The following is a 12,579-nucleotide window of genomic DNA, read 5'->3' on the forward strand; positions in this document are numbered from 1 at the left end:
AGATGTGGTTCGTGTTGGGTGTTTTGGTATTTAGCGTGTTCTGAGTGGAATTAGGGAAGCAATATGTGGTAAACTGGATTAAGATGTGGTAAACTGGATTATCATCGCTCACTGTAATTTAACTTGAAATATAAACAACAGATGATGGTATCCTCGTTGTAAGTGACAACTGTTTGAAATCAGACGGCAGTCCGGGACAAATAGATAAATCCCATGATGCATTGCGGTGGTTGGCACTTGCAATATATATTTATGCTTGTAAAATGATTAAACTAAGGACTGTGGGATATCACGACCAAAGCTCACAATTTGCTTAAGTCTGAAGTCTGGTCAACATGTGCTTGTTTTGGACCTGAACGCAACCGCCGTTACTGAACAACGTATGCAGCGTAAATACTTCCCTGTCATAAGCTTGTCGCCTTTAGCTTTGCGCAGTGGCAGTATCGTAGCCTATGAGGTTTATCCGAGGCGCGATTATTGCTAGTTGAAAACTTTACCCAATACCCCGCCTGGACGACTTGAAATATAGTCGGCTATGGCAATTTTTGACGGTCTCTACGGAGACTGATCTTAATGTATAATGTCAGTATCCCACGGTGTTATTGAAGAGTTCGGTAATGTAGCACGTTACAGTAATTCACCGAATAGTAGTGGTAAGGACACTGTTAAAGCTAGTAGCATAGCGCTCGATCCACCCACGTAATGTGTGCGTCCAGTTAAATCACAGAACGGCACGTTGCTAATGGCCTGCTAGCTTGTGTCAAACGTACGTGAACTCCTCCTCAGATCTTTGCTACTTGTTTCGTTGTGTTGTCAGATGCTGTGTTTCTGCCTGACACGCGGAGGGCGATGACCGTTACTTGTTGGGTTTTTTGGAGTTGGAAAGATAAACGTCTGATGTACTCCCCGCTTCAAAGCAACGGTGCAGAATTGCTCTACTACTGGAGTGACGGGGTCCGGTTGAGGAGGTGACGTCGGATTATACCTGGCATTATTTCCTCTTGTAAATTTTCCCCGGAGTAGTTCGATGCTCGTTTCAGTATCGTAGCTTATGACGACAAACCGAGGCGTGATCATTGCTAGTTGAAAACTTTATCCAATACTCCGCCTGGACGACTTGAAATATAGTCGGCTATGGCAATTTTTGACAGTCTCTGCGGAGACTTCTAGTACTGTTCAAATAAATGCTCCTGACTTTGATGCTGTAGCTTGAGATTGTCTGTAGCTGAAATGTCATTAATCGCGTCACAGGCACCAGTTCCTTATTGTAGTGTTAAAATTATTACCAAACAATGGTGATGTAATGTTTTTTCCAGAGAATTTGTCCCAAAGAAACGTGAGGAACCTACATATGTTGTTCCACTTTGTTTCCACATATCATGACTTAGAATAATGTCAAGGATTCCTTGGAAAATTGTTTTATTAGAAATGAGAAACTTGCATAAGTTGTTCCACTTTCTTTCCACATATCATGACGTAGAATAATGATGTCATGGATTCCTTGGAAAATTGTTTCATTAGAAATGAGAAACGTGCATACGTTGTTCCAGTTTGTTTCCACATATCATGACTTAGAATAAAATGTCATGGATTCCTTGGAAAATTCTTCCTTTAGAAATGAGTAACTTGCATCCGTTTTTCCAGTTTTGAACTTAATCTTTTGTAACCATAAAATAACTATGAGTGGCAATCTCGATCATGCTTGCCAGATTATATAGACATACATGTGTACGTTGAAACCATAACAGAGGGCTGTGCAGATGCCAGAGGCACCCCTACTGTGGACCAGAGCGTGCCATTCTTGCGCAGTGGCAGTATCGTAGCTCATGAGGTCAAACTGAGGCGCGATTATTGCTAGTTGAAAACTTTACCCAATACCCCGCCTGGCTGACTTGAAATATAGTTGGCTATGGCAATTTTTGATAGTCTCTGCAGAGACTGCTAGTTCTGTTCAAATAAATTCTACCAACTTTGATATTGAAGCTCTAGGTTTTCTGTAGTTGTGATCTTATTTGTCGTGTCACAGGCACCAGTTCCTTATTGTAGTGTTCAAATTATGACCAAAAGTGGTGATGTCCTGTTTTTCCAGGGGATTGTTTTCCCAAAAAATGTGAGAAAGTTACATACGTTTTTCCACTTTGTTTTCACATATCATGACTTAGAATAATGATGGCATAGAACTCGGAAAATTATTCCATTAGAAATGAGAAACTTGCATACTTTGTTTCAGTTTTGAACTTAATATTTTATAATAACCATAAAATAACTATGAGTGGTAATCTCGATCATGCTTGCCAGATTATATAGACATACATGTGTACGTTGAAACCATAACAGAGGGCTGTGCAGATGCCAGAGGCACCCCTACTGTGGACAGAGCGTGCCATTCTTGCGCAGTGGCAGTATCGTAGCTCATGAGGTCAAACTGAGGCGCGATTATTGCTAGTTGAAAACTTTACCCAATACCCCGCCTGGATGACTTGAAATAAAGTTGGCTATGGCAATTTTTGACGGTCTCTACGGAGACTGATCTTAATGTATAATGTCATTATCCCACGGTGTTATTGGAGAGTTCGGTAATGTAGCACGTTACAGTAATTCACCGAATAGTAGTGGTAAGGACACTGTTAAAGCTAGTAGCATAGCGCTCGATCCACCCACGTAATGTGTGCGTCCAGTTAAATCACAGAACGGCACGTTGCTAATGGCCTGCTAGCTTGTGTCAAACGTACGTGAACTCCTCCTCAGATCTTTGCTACTTGTTTCGTTGTGTTGTCAGATGCTGTGTTTCTGCCTGACACGCGGAGGGCGATGACCGTTACTTGTTGGGTTTTTTGGAGTTGGAAAGATAAACGTCTGATGTACTCCCCGCTTCAAAGCAACGGTGCAGAATTGCTCTACTACTGGAGTGACGGGGTCCGGTTGAGGAGGTGACGTCGGATTATACCTGGCATTATTTCCTCTTGTAAATTTTCCCCGGAGTAGTTCGATGCTCGTTTCAGTATCGTAGCTTATGACGACAAACCGAGGCGTGATCATTGCTAGTTGAAAACTTTATCCAATACTCCGCCTGGACGACTTGAAATATAGTCGGCTATGGCAATTTTTGACAGTCTCTGCGGAGACTTCTAGTACTGTTCAAATAAATGCTCCTGACTTTGATGCTGTAGCTTGAGATTGTCTGTAGCTGAAATGTCATTAATCGCGTCACAGGCACCAGTTCCTTATTGTAGTGTTAAAATTATTACCAAACAATGGTGATGTAATGTTTTTTCCAGAGAATTTGTCCCAAAGAAACGTGAGGAACCTACATATGTTGTTCCACTTTGTTTCCACATATCATGACTTAGAATAATGTCAAGGATTCCTTGGAAAATTGTTTTATTAGAAATGAGAAACTTGCATAAGTTGTTCCACTTTCTTTCCACATATCATGACGTAGAATAATGATGTCATGGATTCCTTGGAAAATTGTTTCATTAGAAATGAGAAACGTGCATACGTTGTTCCAGTTTGTTTCCACATATCATGACTTAGAATAAAATGTCATGGATTCCTTGGAAAATTCTTCCTTTAGAAATGAGTAACTTGCATCCGTTTTTCCAGTTTTGAACTTAATCTTTTGTAACCATAAAATAACTATGAGTGGCAATCTCGATCATGCTTGCCAGATTATATAGACATACATGTGTACGTTGAAACCATAACAGAGGGCTGTGCAGATGCCAGAGGCACCCCTACTGTGGACCAGAGCGTGCCATTCTTGCGCAGTGGCAGTATCGTAGCTCATGAGGTCAAACTGAGGCGCGATTATTGCTAGTTGAAAACTTTACCCAATACCCCGCCTGGCTGACTTGAAATATAGTTGGCTATGGCAATTTTTGATAGTCTCTGCAGAGACTGCTAGTTCTGTTCAAATAAATTCTACCAACTTTGATATTGAAGCTCTAGGTTTTCTGTAGTTGTGATCTTATTTGTCGTGTCACAGGCACCAGTTCCTTATTGTAGTGTTCAAATTATGACCAAAAGTGGTGATGTCCTGTTTTTCCAGGGGATTGTTTTCCCAAAAAATGTGAGAAAGTTACATACGTTTTTCCACTTTGTTTTCACATATCATGACTTAGAATAATGATGGCATAGAACTCGGAAAATTATTCCATTAGAAATGAGAAACTTGCATACTTTGTTTCAGTTTTGAACTTAATATTTTATAATAACCATAAAATAACTATGAGTGGTAATCTCGATCATGCTTGCCAGATTATATAGACATACATGTGTACGTTGAAACCATAACAGAGGGCTGTGCAGATGCCAGAGGCACCCCTACTGTGGACAGAGCGTGCCATTCTTGCGCAGTGGCAGTATCGTAGCTCATGAGGTCAAACTGAGGCGCGATTATTGCTAGTTGAAAACTTTACCCAATACCCCGCCTGGATGACTTGAAATAAAGTTGGCTATGGCAATTTTTGACGGTCTCTACGGAGACTGATCTTAATGTATAATGTCATTATCCCACGGTGTTATTGGAGAGTTCGGTAATGTAGCACGTTACAGTAAGTCACCGAATAGTAGTGGTAAGGACACTGTTAAAGCTAGTAGCATAGCGCTCAATCCACCCACGTAATGTGTGCGTCCAGTTAAATCACAGAACGGCACGTTGCTAATGGCCTGCTAGCTTGTGTCAAACGTACGTGAACTCCTCCTCAGATCTTTGCTACTTGTTTCGTTGTGTTGTCAGATGCTGTGTTTCTGCCTGACACGCGGAGGGCGATGACCGTTACTTGTTGGGTTTTTTGGAGTTGGAAAGATAAACGTCTGATGTACTCCCCGCTTCAAAGCAACGGTGCAGAATTGCTCTACTACTGGAGTGACGGGGTCCGGTTGAGGAGGTGACGTCGGATTATACCTGGCATTATTTCCTCTTGTAAATTTTCCCCGGAGTAGTTCGATGCTCGTTTCAGTATCGTAGCTTATGACGACAAACCGAGGCGTGATCATTGCTAGTTGAAAACTTTATCCAATACTCCGCCTGGACGACTTGAAATATAGTCGGCTATGGCAATTTTTGACAGTCTCTGCGGAGACTTCTAGTACTGTTCAAATAAATGCTCCTGACTTTGATGCTGTAGCTTGAGATTGTCTGTAGCTGAAATGTCATTAATCGCGTCACAGGCACCAGTTCCTTATTGTAGTGTTAAAATTATTACCAAACAATGGTGATGTAATGTTTTTTCCAGAGAATTTGTCCCAAAGAAACGTGAGGAACCTACATATGTTGTTCCACTTTGTTTCCACATATCATGACTTAGAATAATGTCAAGGATTCCTTGGAAAATTGTTTTATTAGAAATGAGAAACTTGCATAAGTTGTTCCACTTTCTTTCCACATATCATGACGTAGAATAATGATGTCATGGATTCCTTGGAAAATTGTTTCATTAGAAATGAGAAACGTGCATACGTTGTTCCAGTTTGTTTCCACATATCATGACTTAGAATAAAATGTCATGGATTCCTTGGAAAATTCTTCCTTTAGAAATGAGTAACTTGCATCCGTTTTTCCAGTTTTGAACTTAATCTTTTGTAACCATAAAATAACTATGAGTGGCAATCTCGATCATGCTTGCCAGATTATATAGACATACATGTGTACGTTGAAACCATAACAGAGGGCTGTGCAGATGCCAGAGGCACCCCTACTGTGGACCAGAGCGTGCCATTCTTGCGCAGTGGCAGTATCGTAGCTCATGAGGTCAAACTGAGGCGCGATTATTGCTAGTTGAAAACTTTACCCAATACCCCGCCTGGCTGACTTGAAATATAGTTGGCTATGGCAATTTTTGATAGTCTCTGCAGAGACTGCTAGTTCTGTTCAAATAAATTCTACCAACTTTGATATTGAAGCTCTAGGTTTTCTGTAGTTGTGATCTTATTTGTCGTGTCACAGGCACCAGTTCCTTATTGTAGTGTTCAAATTATGACCAAAAGTGGTGATGTCCTGTTTTTCCAGGGGATTGTTTTCCCAAAAAATGTGAGAAAGTTACATACGTTTTTCCACTTTGTTTTCACATATCATGACTTAGAATAATGATGGCATAGAACTCGGAAAATTATTCCATTAGAAATGAGAAACTTGCATACTTTGTTTCAGTTTTGAACTTAATATTTTATAATAACCATAAAATAACTATGAGTGGTAATCTCGATCATGCTTGCCAGATTATATAGACATACATGTGTACGTTGAAACCATAACAGAGGGCTGTGCAGATGCCAGAGGCACCCCTACTGTGGACAGAGCGTGCCATTCTTGCGCAGTGGCAGTATCGTAGCTCATGAGGTCAAACTGAGGCGCGATTATTGCTAGTTGAAAACTTTACCCAATACCCCGCCTGGATGACTTGAAATAAAGTTGGCTATGGCAATTTTTGACGGTCTCTACGGAGACTGATCTTAATGTATAATGTCATTATCCCACGGTGTTATTGGAGAGTTCGGTAATGTAGCACGTTACAGTAAGTCACCGAATAGTAGTGGTAAGGACACTGTTAAAGCTAGTAGCATAGCGCTCGATCCACCCACGTAATGTGTGCGTCCAGTTAAATCACAGAACGGCACGTTGCTAATGGCCTGCTAGCTTGTGTCAAACGTACGTGAACTCCTCCTCAGATCTTTGCTACTTGTTTCGTTGTGTTGTCAGATGCTGTGTTTCTGCCTGACACGCGGAGGGCGATGACCGTTACTTGTTGGGTTTTTTGGAGTTGGAAAGATAAACGTCTGATGTACTCCCCGCTTCAAAGCAACGGTGCAGAATTGCTCTACTACTGGAGTGACGGGGTCCGGTTGAGGAGGTGACGTCGGATTATACCTGGCATTATTTCCTCTTGTAAATTTTCCCCGGAGTAGTTCGATGCTCGTTTCAGTATCGTAGCTTATGACGACAAACCGAGGCGTGATCATTGCTAGTTGAAAACTTTATCCAATACTCCGCCTGGACGACTTGAAATATAGTCGGCTATGGCAATTTTTGACAGTCTCTGCGGAGACTTCTAGTACTGTTCAAATAAATGCTCCTGACTTTGATGCTGTAGCTTGAGATTGTCTGTAGCTGAAATGTCATTAATCGCGTCACAGGCACCAGTTCCTTATTGTAGTGTTAAAATTATTACCAAACAATGGTGATGTAATGTTTTTTCCAGAGAATTTGTCCCAAAGAAACGTGAGGAACCTACATATGTTGTTCCACTTTGTTTCCACATATCATGACTTAGAATAATGTCAAGGATTCCTTGGAAAATTGTTTTATTAGAAATGAGAAACTTGCATAAGTTGTTCCACTTTCTTTCCACATATCATGACGTAGAATAATGATGTCATGGATTCCTTGGAAAATTGTTTCATTAGAAATGAGAAACGTGCATACGTTGTTCCAGTTTGTTTCCACATATCATGACTTAGAATAAAATGTCATGGATTCCTTGGAAAATTCTTCCTTTAGAAATGAGTAACTTGCATCCGTTTTTCCAGTTTTGAACTTAATCTTTTGTAACCATAAAATAACTATGAGTGGCAATCTCGATCATGCTTGCCAGATTATATAGACATACATGTGTACGTTGAAACCATAACAGAGGGCTGTGCAGATGCCAGAGGCACCCCTACTGTGGACCAGAGCGTGCCATTCTTGCGCAGTGGCAGTATCGTAGCTCATGAGGTCAAACTGAGGCGCGATTATTGCTAGTTGAAAACTTTACCCAATACCCCGCCTGGCTGACTTGAAATATAGTTGGCTATGGCAATTTTTGATAGTCTCTGCAGAGACTGCTAGTTCTGTTCAAATAAATTCTACCAACTTTGATATTGAAGCTCTAGGTTTTCTGTAGTTGTGATCTTATTTGTCGTGTCACAGGCACCAGTTCCTTATTGTAGTGTTCAAATTATGACCAAAAGTGGTGATGTCCTGTTTTTCCAGGGGATTGTTTTCCCAAAAAATGTGAGAAAGTTACATACGTTTTTCCACTTTGTTTTCACATATCATGACTTAGAATAATGATGGCATAGAACTCGGAAAATTATTCCATTAGAAATGAGAAACTTGCATACTTTGTTTCAGTTTTGAACTTAATATTTTATAATAACCATAAAATAACTATGAGTGGTAATCTCGATCATGCTTGCCAGATTATATAGACATACATGTGTACGTTGAAACCATAACAGAGGGCTGTGCAGATGCCAGAGGCACCCCTACTGTGGACAGAGCGTGCCATTCTTGCGCAGTGGCAGTATCGTAGCTCATGAGGTCAAACTGAGGCGCGATTATTGCTAGTTGAAAACTTTACCCAATACCCCGCCTGGATGACTTGAAATAAAGTTGGCTATGGCAATTTTTGACGGTCTCTACGGAGACTGATCTTAATGTATAATGTCATTATCCCACGGTGTTATTGGAGAGTTCGGTAATGTAGCACGTTACAGTAAGTCACCGAATAGTAGTGGTAAGGACACTGTTAAAGCTAGTAGCATAGCGCTCAATCCACCCACGTAATGTGTGCGTCCAGTTAAATCACAGAACGGCACGTTGCTAATGGCCTGCTAGCTTGTGTCAAACGTACGTGAACTCCTCCTCAGATCTTTGCTACTTGTTTCGTTGTGTTGTCAGATGCTGTGTTTCTGCCTGACACGCGGAGGGCGATGACCGTTACTTGTTGGGTTTTTTGGAGTTGGAAAGATAAACGTCTGATGTACTCCCCGCTTCAAAGCAACGGTGCAGAATTGCTCTACTACTGGAGTGACGGGGTCCGGTTGAGGAGGTGACGTCGGATTATACCTGGCATTATTTCCTCTTGTAAATTTTCCCCGGAGTAGTTCGATGCTCGTTTCAGTATCGTAGCTTATGACGACAAACCGAGGCGTGATCATTGCTAGTTGAAAACTTTATCCAATACTCCGCCTGGACGACTTGAAATATAGTCGGCTATGGCAATTTTTGACAGTCTCTGCGGAGACTTCTAGTACTGTTCAAATAAATGCTCCTGACTTTGATGCTGTAGCTTGAGATTGTCTGTAGCTGAAATGTCATTAATCGCGTCACAGGCACCAGTTCCTTATTGTAGTGTTAAAATTATTACCAAACAATGGTGATGTAATGTTTTTTCCAGAGAATTTGTCCCAAAGAAACGTGAGGAACCTACATATGTTGTTCCACTTTGTTTCCACATATCATGACTTAGAATAATGTCAAGGATTCCTTGGAAAATTGTTTTATTAGAAATGAGAAACTTGCATAAGTTGTTCCACTTTCTTTCCACATATCATGACGTAGAATAATGATGTCATGGATTCCTTGGAAAATTGTTTCATTAGAAATGAGAAACGTGCATACGTTGTTCCAGTTTGTTTCCACATATCATGACTTAGAATAAAATGTCATGGATTCCTTGGAAAATTCTTCCTTTAGAAATGAGTAACTTGCATCCGTTTTTCCAGTTTTGAACTTAATCTTTTGTAACCATAAAATAACTATGAGTGGCAATCTCGATCATGCTTGCCAGATTATATAGACATACATGTGTACGTTGAAACCATAACAGAGGGCTGTGCAGATGCCAGAGGCACCCCTACTGTGGACCAGAGCGTGCCATTCTTGCGCAGTGGCAGTATCGTAGCTCATGAGGTCAAACTGAGGCGCGATTATTGCTAGTTGAAAACTTTACCCAATACCCCGCCTGGCTGACTTGAAATATAGTTGGCTATGGCAATTTTTGATAGTCTCTGCAGAGACTGCTAGTTCTGTTCAAATAAATTCTACCAACTTTGATATTGAAGCTCTAGGTTTTCTGTAGTTGTGATCTTATTTGTCGTGTCACAGGCACCAGTTCCTTATTGTAGTGTTCAAATTATGACCAAAAGTGGTGATGTCCTGTTTTTCCAGGGGATTGTTTTCCCAAAAAATGTGAGAAAGTTACATACGTTTTTCCACTTTGTTTTCACATATCATGACTTAGAATAATGATGGCATAGAACTCGGAAAATTATTCCATTAGAAATGAGAAACTTGCATACTTTGTTTCAGTTTTGAACTTAATATTTTATAATAACCATAAAATAACTATGAGTGGTAATCTCGATCATGCTTGCCAGATTATATAGACATACATGTGTACGTTGAAACCATAACAGAGGGCTGTGCAGATGCCAGAGGCACCCCTACTGTGGACAGAGCGTGCCATTCTTGCGCAGTGGCAGTATCGTAGCTCATGAGGTCAAACTGAGGCGCGATTATTGCTAGTTGAAAACTTTACCCAATACCCCGCCTGGATGACTTGAAATAAAGTTGGCTATGGCAATTTTTGACGGTCTCTACGGAGACTGATCTTAATGTATAATGTCATTATCCCACGGTGTTATTGGAGAGTTCGGTAATGTAGCACGTTACAGTAAGTCACCGAATAGTAGTGGTAAGGACACTGTTAAAGCTAGTAGCATAGCGCTCGATCCACCCACGTAATGTGTGCGTCCAGTTAAATCACAGAACGGCACGTTGCTAATGGCCTGCTAGCTTGTGTCAAACGTACGTGAACTCCTCCTCAGATCTTTGCTACTTGTTTCGTTGTGTTGTCAGATGCTGTGTTTCTGCCTGACACGCGGAGGGCGATGACCGTTACTTGTTGGGTTTTTTGGAGTTGGAAAGATAAACGTCTGATGTACTCCCCGCTTCAAAGCAACGGTGCAGAATTGCTCTACTACTGGAGTGACGGGGTCCGGTTGAGGAGGTGACGTCGGATTATACCTGGCATTATTTCCTCTTGTAAATTTTCCCCGGAGTAGTTCGATGCTCGTTTCAGTATCGTAGCTTATGACGACAAACCGAGGCGTGATCATTGCTAGTTGAAAACTTTATCCAATACTCCGCCTGGACGACTTGAAATATAGTCGGCTATGGCAATTTTTGACAGTCTCTGCGGAGACTTCTAGTACTGTTCAAATAAATGCTCCTGACTTTGATGCTGTAGCTTGAGATTGTCTGTAGCTGAAATGTCATTAATCGCGTCACAGGCACCAGTTCCTTATTGTAGTGTTAAAATTATTACCAAACAATGGTGATGTAATGTTTTTTCCAGAGAATTTGTCCCAAAGAAACGTGAGGAACCTACATATGTTGTTCCACTTTGTTTCCACATATCATGACTTAGAATAATGTCAAGGATTCCTTGGAAAATTGTTTTATTAGAAATGAGAAACTTGCATAAGTTGTTCCACTTTCTTTCCACATATCATGACGTAGAATAATGATGTCATGGATTCCTTGGAAAATTGTTTCATTAGAAATGAGAAACGTGCATACGTTGTTCCAGTTTGTTTCCACATATCATGACTTAGAATAAAATGTCATGGATTCCTTGGAAAATTCTTCCTTTAGAAATGAGTAACTTGCATCCGTTTTTCCAGTTTTGAACTTAATCTTTTGTAACCATAAAATAACTATGAGTGGCAATCTCGATCATGCTTGCCAGATTATATAGACATACATGTGTACGTTGAAACCATAACAGAGGGCTGTGCAGATGCCAGAGGCACCCCTACTGTGGACCAGAGCGTGCCATTCTTGCGCAGTGGCAGTATCGTAGCTCATGAGGTCAAACTGAGGCGCGATTATTGCTAGTTGAAAACTTTACCCAATACCCCGCCTGGCTGACTTGAAATATAGTTGGCTATGGCAATTTTTGATAGTCTCTGCAGAGACTGCTAGTTCTGTTCAAATAAATTCTACCAACTTTGATATTGAAGCTCTAGGTTTTCTGTAGTTGTGATCTTATTTGTAGTGTCACAGGCACCAGTTCCTTATTGTAGTGTTCAAATTATGACCAAAAGTGGTGATGTCCTGTTTTTCCAGGGGATTGTTTTCCCAAAAAATGTGAGAAAGTTACATACGTTTTTCCACTTTGTTTTCACATATCATGACTTAGAATAATGATGGCATAGAACTCGGAAAATTATTCCATTAGAAATGAGAAACTTGCATACTTTGTTTCAGTTTTGAACTTAATATTTTATAATAACCATAAAATAACTATGAGTGGTAATCTCGATCATGCTTGCCAGATTATATAGACATACATGTGTATGTTGAAACCATAACAGAGGGCTGTGCAGATGCCAGGGGCACCCCTACTGTGGACAGAGCGTGCCATTCTTGCGCAGTGGCAGTATCGTAGCTCATGAGGTCAAACTGAGGCGCGATTATTGCTAGTTGAAAACTTTACCCAATACCCCGCCTGGATGACTTGAAATAAAGTTGGCTATGGCAATTTTTGACGGTCTCTACGGAGACTGATCTTAATGTATAATGTCATTATCCCACGGTGTTATTGGAGAGTTCGGTAATGTAGCACGTTACAGTAATTCCCCGAATAGTAGTGGTAAGGACACTGTTAAAGCTAGTAGCATAGCGCTCGATCCACCCACGTAATGTGTGCGTCCAGTTAAATCACAGAACGGCACGTTGCTAATGGCCTGCTAGCTTGTGTCAAACGTACGTGAACTCCTCCTCAGATCTTTGCTACTTGTTTCGTT

General features: G+C 40.9%; 1 protein-coding gene and 19 non-coding genes across 22 annotated transcripts in view; all 20 read left to right on the forward strand.

Annotated features, from left to right (window-relative positions):
* The window catches only part of shisal1b (shisa like 1b), a 104,083-nt gene that overhangs the window by 746 nt on the left and 90,758 nt on the right, over positions 1–12,579 (forward strand). The window lies entirely within an intron of this gene.
* On the forward strand, positions 424–564 carry LOC147259185 (U4 spliceosomal RNA). The gene has a single exon (XR_015117366.1). It is a non-coding gene; the product is annotated as a U4 spliceosomal RNA (small nuclear RNA).
* On the forward strand, positions 1,022–1,163 carry LOC147259186 (U4 spliceosomal RNA). The gene has a single exon (XR_015117359.1). It is a non-coding gene; the product is annotated as a U4 spliceosomal RNA (small nuclear RNA).
* On the forward strand, positions 1,798–1,938 carry LOC147259187 (U4 spliceosomal RNA). Its single transcript, XR_015117333.1, has one exon. It is a non-coding gene; the product is annotated as a U4 spliceosomal RNA (small nuclear RNA).
* LOC147259188 (U4 spliceosomal RNA) lies at positions 2,386–2,526 on the forward strand. The gene has a single exon (XR_015117339.1). It is a non-coding gene; the product is annotated as a U4 spliceosomal RNA (small nuclear RNA).
* On the forward strand, positions 2,984–3,125 carry LOC147259189 (U4 spliceosomal RNA). Its single transcript, XR_015117360.1, has one exon. It is a non-coding gene; the product is annotated as a U4 spliceosomal RNA (small nuclear RNA).
* LOC147259190 (U4 spliceosomal RNA) lies at positions 3,760–3,900 on the forward strand. The gene has a single exon (XR_015117334.1). It is a non-coding gene; the product is annotated as a U4 spliceosomal RNA (small nuclear RNA).
* Positions 4,348–4,488, forward strand: LOC147259191 (U4 spliceosomal RNA). The gene has a single exon (XR_015117341.1). It is a non-coding gene; the product is annotated as a U4 spliceosomal RNA (small nuclear RNA).
* Positions 4,946–5,087, forward strand: LOC147259192 (U4 spliceosomal RNA). The gene has a single exon (XR_015117361.1). It is a non-coding gene; the product is annotated as a U4 spliceosomal RNA (small nuclear RNA).
* On the forward strand, positions 5,722–5,862 carry LOC147259193 (U4 spliceosomal RNA). The gene has a single exon (XR_015117335.1). It is a non-coding gene; the product is annotated as a U4 spliceosomal RNA (small nuclear RNA).
* LOC147259194 (U4 spliceosomal RNA) lies at positions 6,310–6,450 on the forward strand. Its single transcript, XR_015117343.1, has one exon. It is a non-coding gene; the product is annotated as a U4 spliceosomal RNA (small nuclear RNA).
* Positions 6,908–7,049, forward strand: LOC147259195 (U4 spliceosomal RNA). The gene has a single exon (XR_015117363.1). It is a non-coding gene; the product is annotated as a U4 spliceosomal RNA (small nuclear RNA).
* On the forward strand, positions 7,684–7,824 carry LOC147259196 (U4 spliceosomal RNA). Its single transcript, XR_015117336.1, has one exon. It is a non-coding gene; the product is annotated as a U4 spliceosomal RNA (small nuclear RNA).
* LOC147259197 (U4 spliceosomal RNA) lies at positions 8,272–8,412 on the forward strand. The gene has a single exon (XR_015117344.1). It is a non-coding gene; the product is annotated as a U4 spliceosomal RNA (small nuclear RNA).
* LOC147259198 (U4 spliceosomal RNA) lies at positions 8,870–9,011 on the forward strand. Its single transcript, XR_015117364.1, has one exon. It is a non-coding gene; the product is annotated as a U4 spliceosomal RNA (small nuclear RNA).
* On the forward strand, positions 9,646–9,786 carry LOC147259199 (U4 spliceosomal RNA). Its single transcript, XR_015117337.1, has one exon. It is a non-coding gene; the product is annotated as a U4 spliceosomal RNA (small nuclear RNA).
* LOC147259200 (U4 spliceosomal RNA) lies at positions 10,234–10,374 on the forward strand. The gene has a single exon (XR_015117345.1). It is a non-coding gene; the product is annotated as a U4 spliceosomal RNA (small nuclear RNA).
* LOC147259201 (U4 spliceosomal RNA) lies at positions 10,832–10,973 on the forward strand. The gene has a single exon (XR_015117365.1). It is a non-coding gene; the product is annotated as a U4 spliceosomal RNA (small nuclear RNA).
* LOC147259202 (U4 spliceosomal RNA) lies at positions 11,608–11,748 on the forward strand. The gene has a single exon (XR_015117338.1). It is a non-coding gene; the product is annotated as a U4 spliceosomal RNA (small nuclear RNA).
* LOC147259203 (U4 spliceosomal RNA) lies at positions 12,196–12,336 on the forward strand. Its single transcript, XR_015117346.1, has one exon. It is a non-coding gene; the product is annotated as a U4 spliceosomal RNA (small nuclear RNA).

The sequence above is a fragment of the Aulostomus chinensis genome, chromosome 7, assembly GCF_037954235.1.
Source record: "Aulostomus chinensis isolate RoL2024-O1b breed Wild chromosome 7, RoL_Achi_v1.0, whole genome shotgun sequence".
NCBI classification, from domain to species: Eukaryota; Metazoa; Chordata; class Actinopteri; order Syngnathiformes; family Aulostomidae; genus Aulostomus; species Aulostomus chinensis.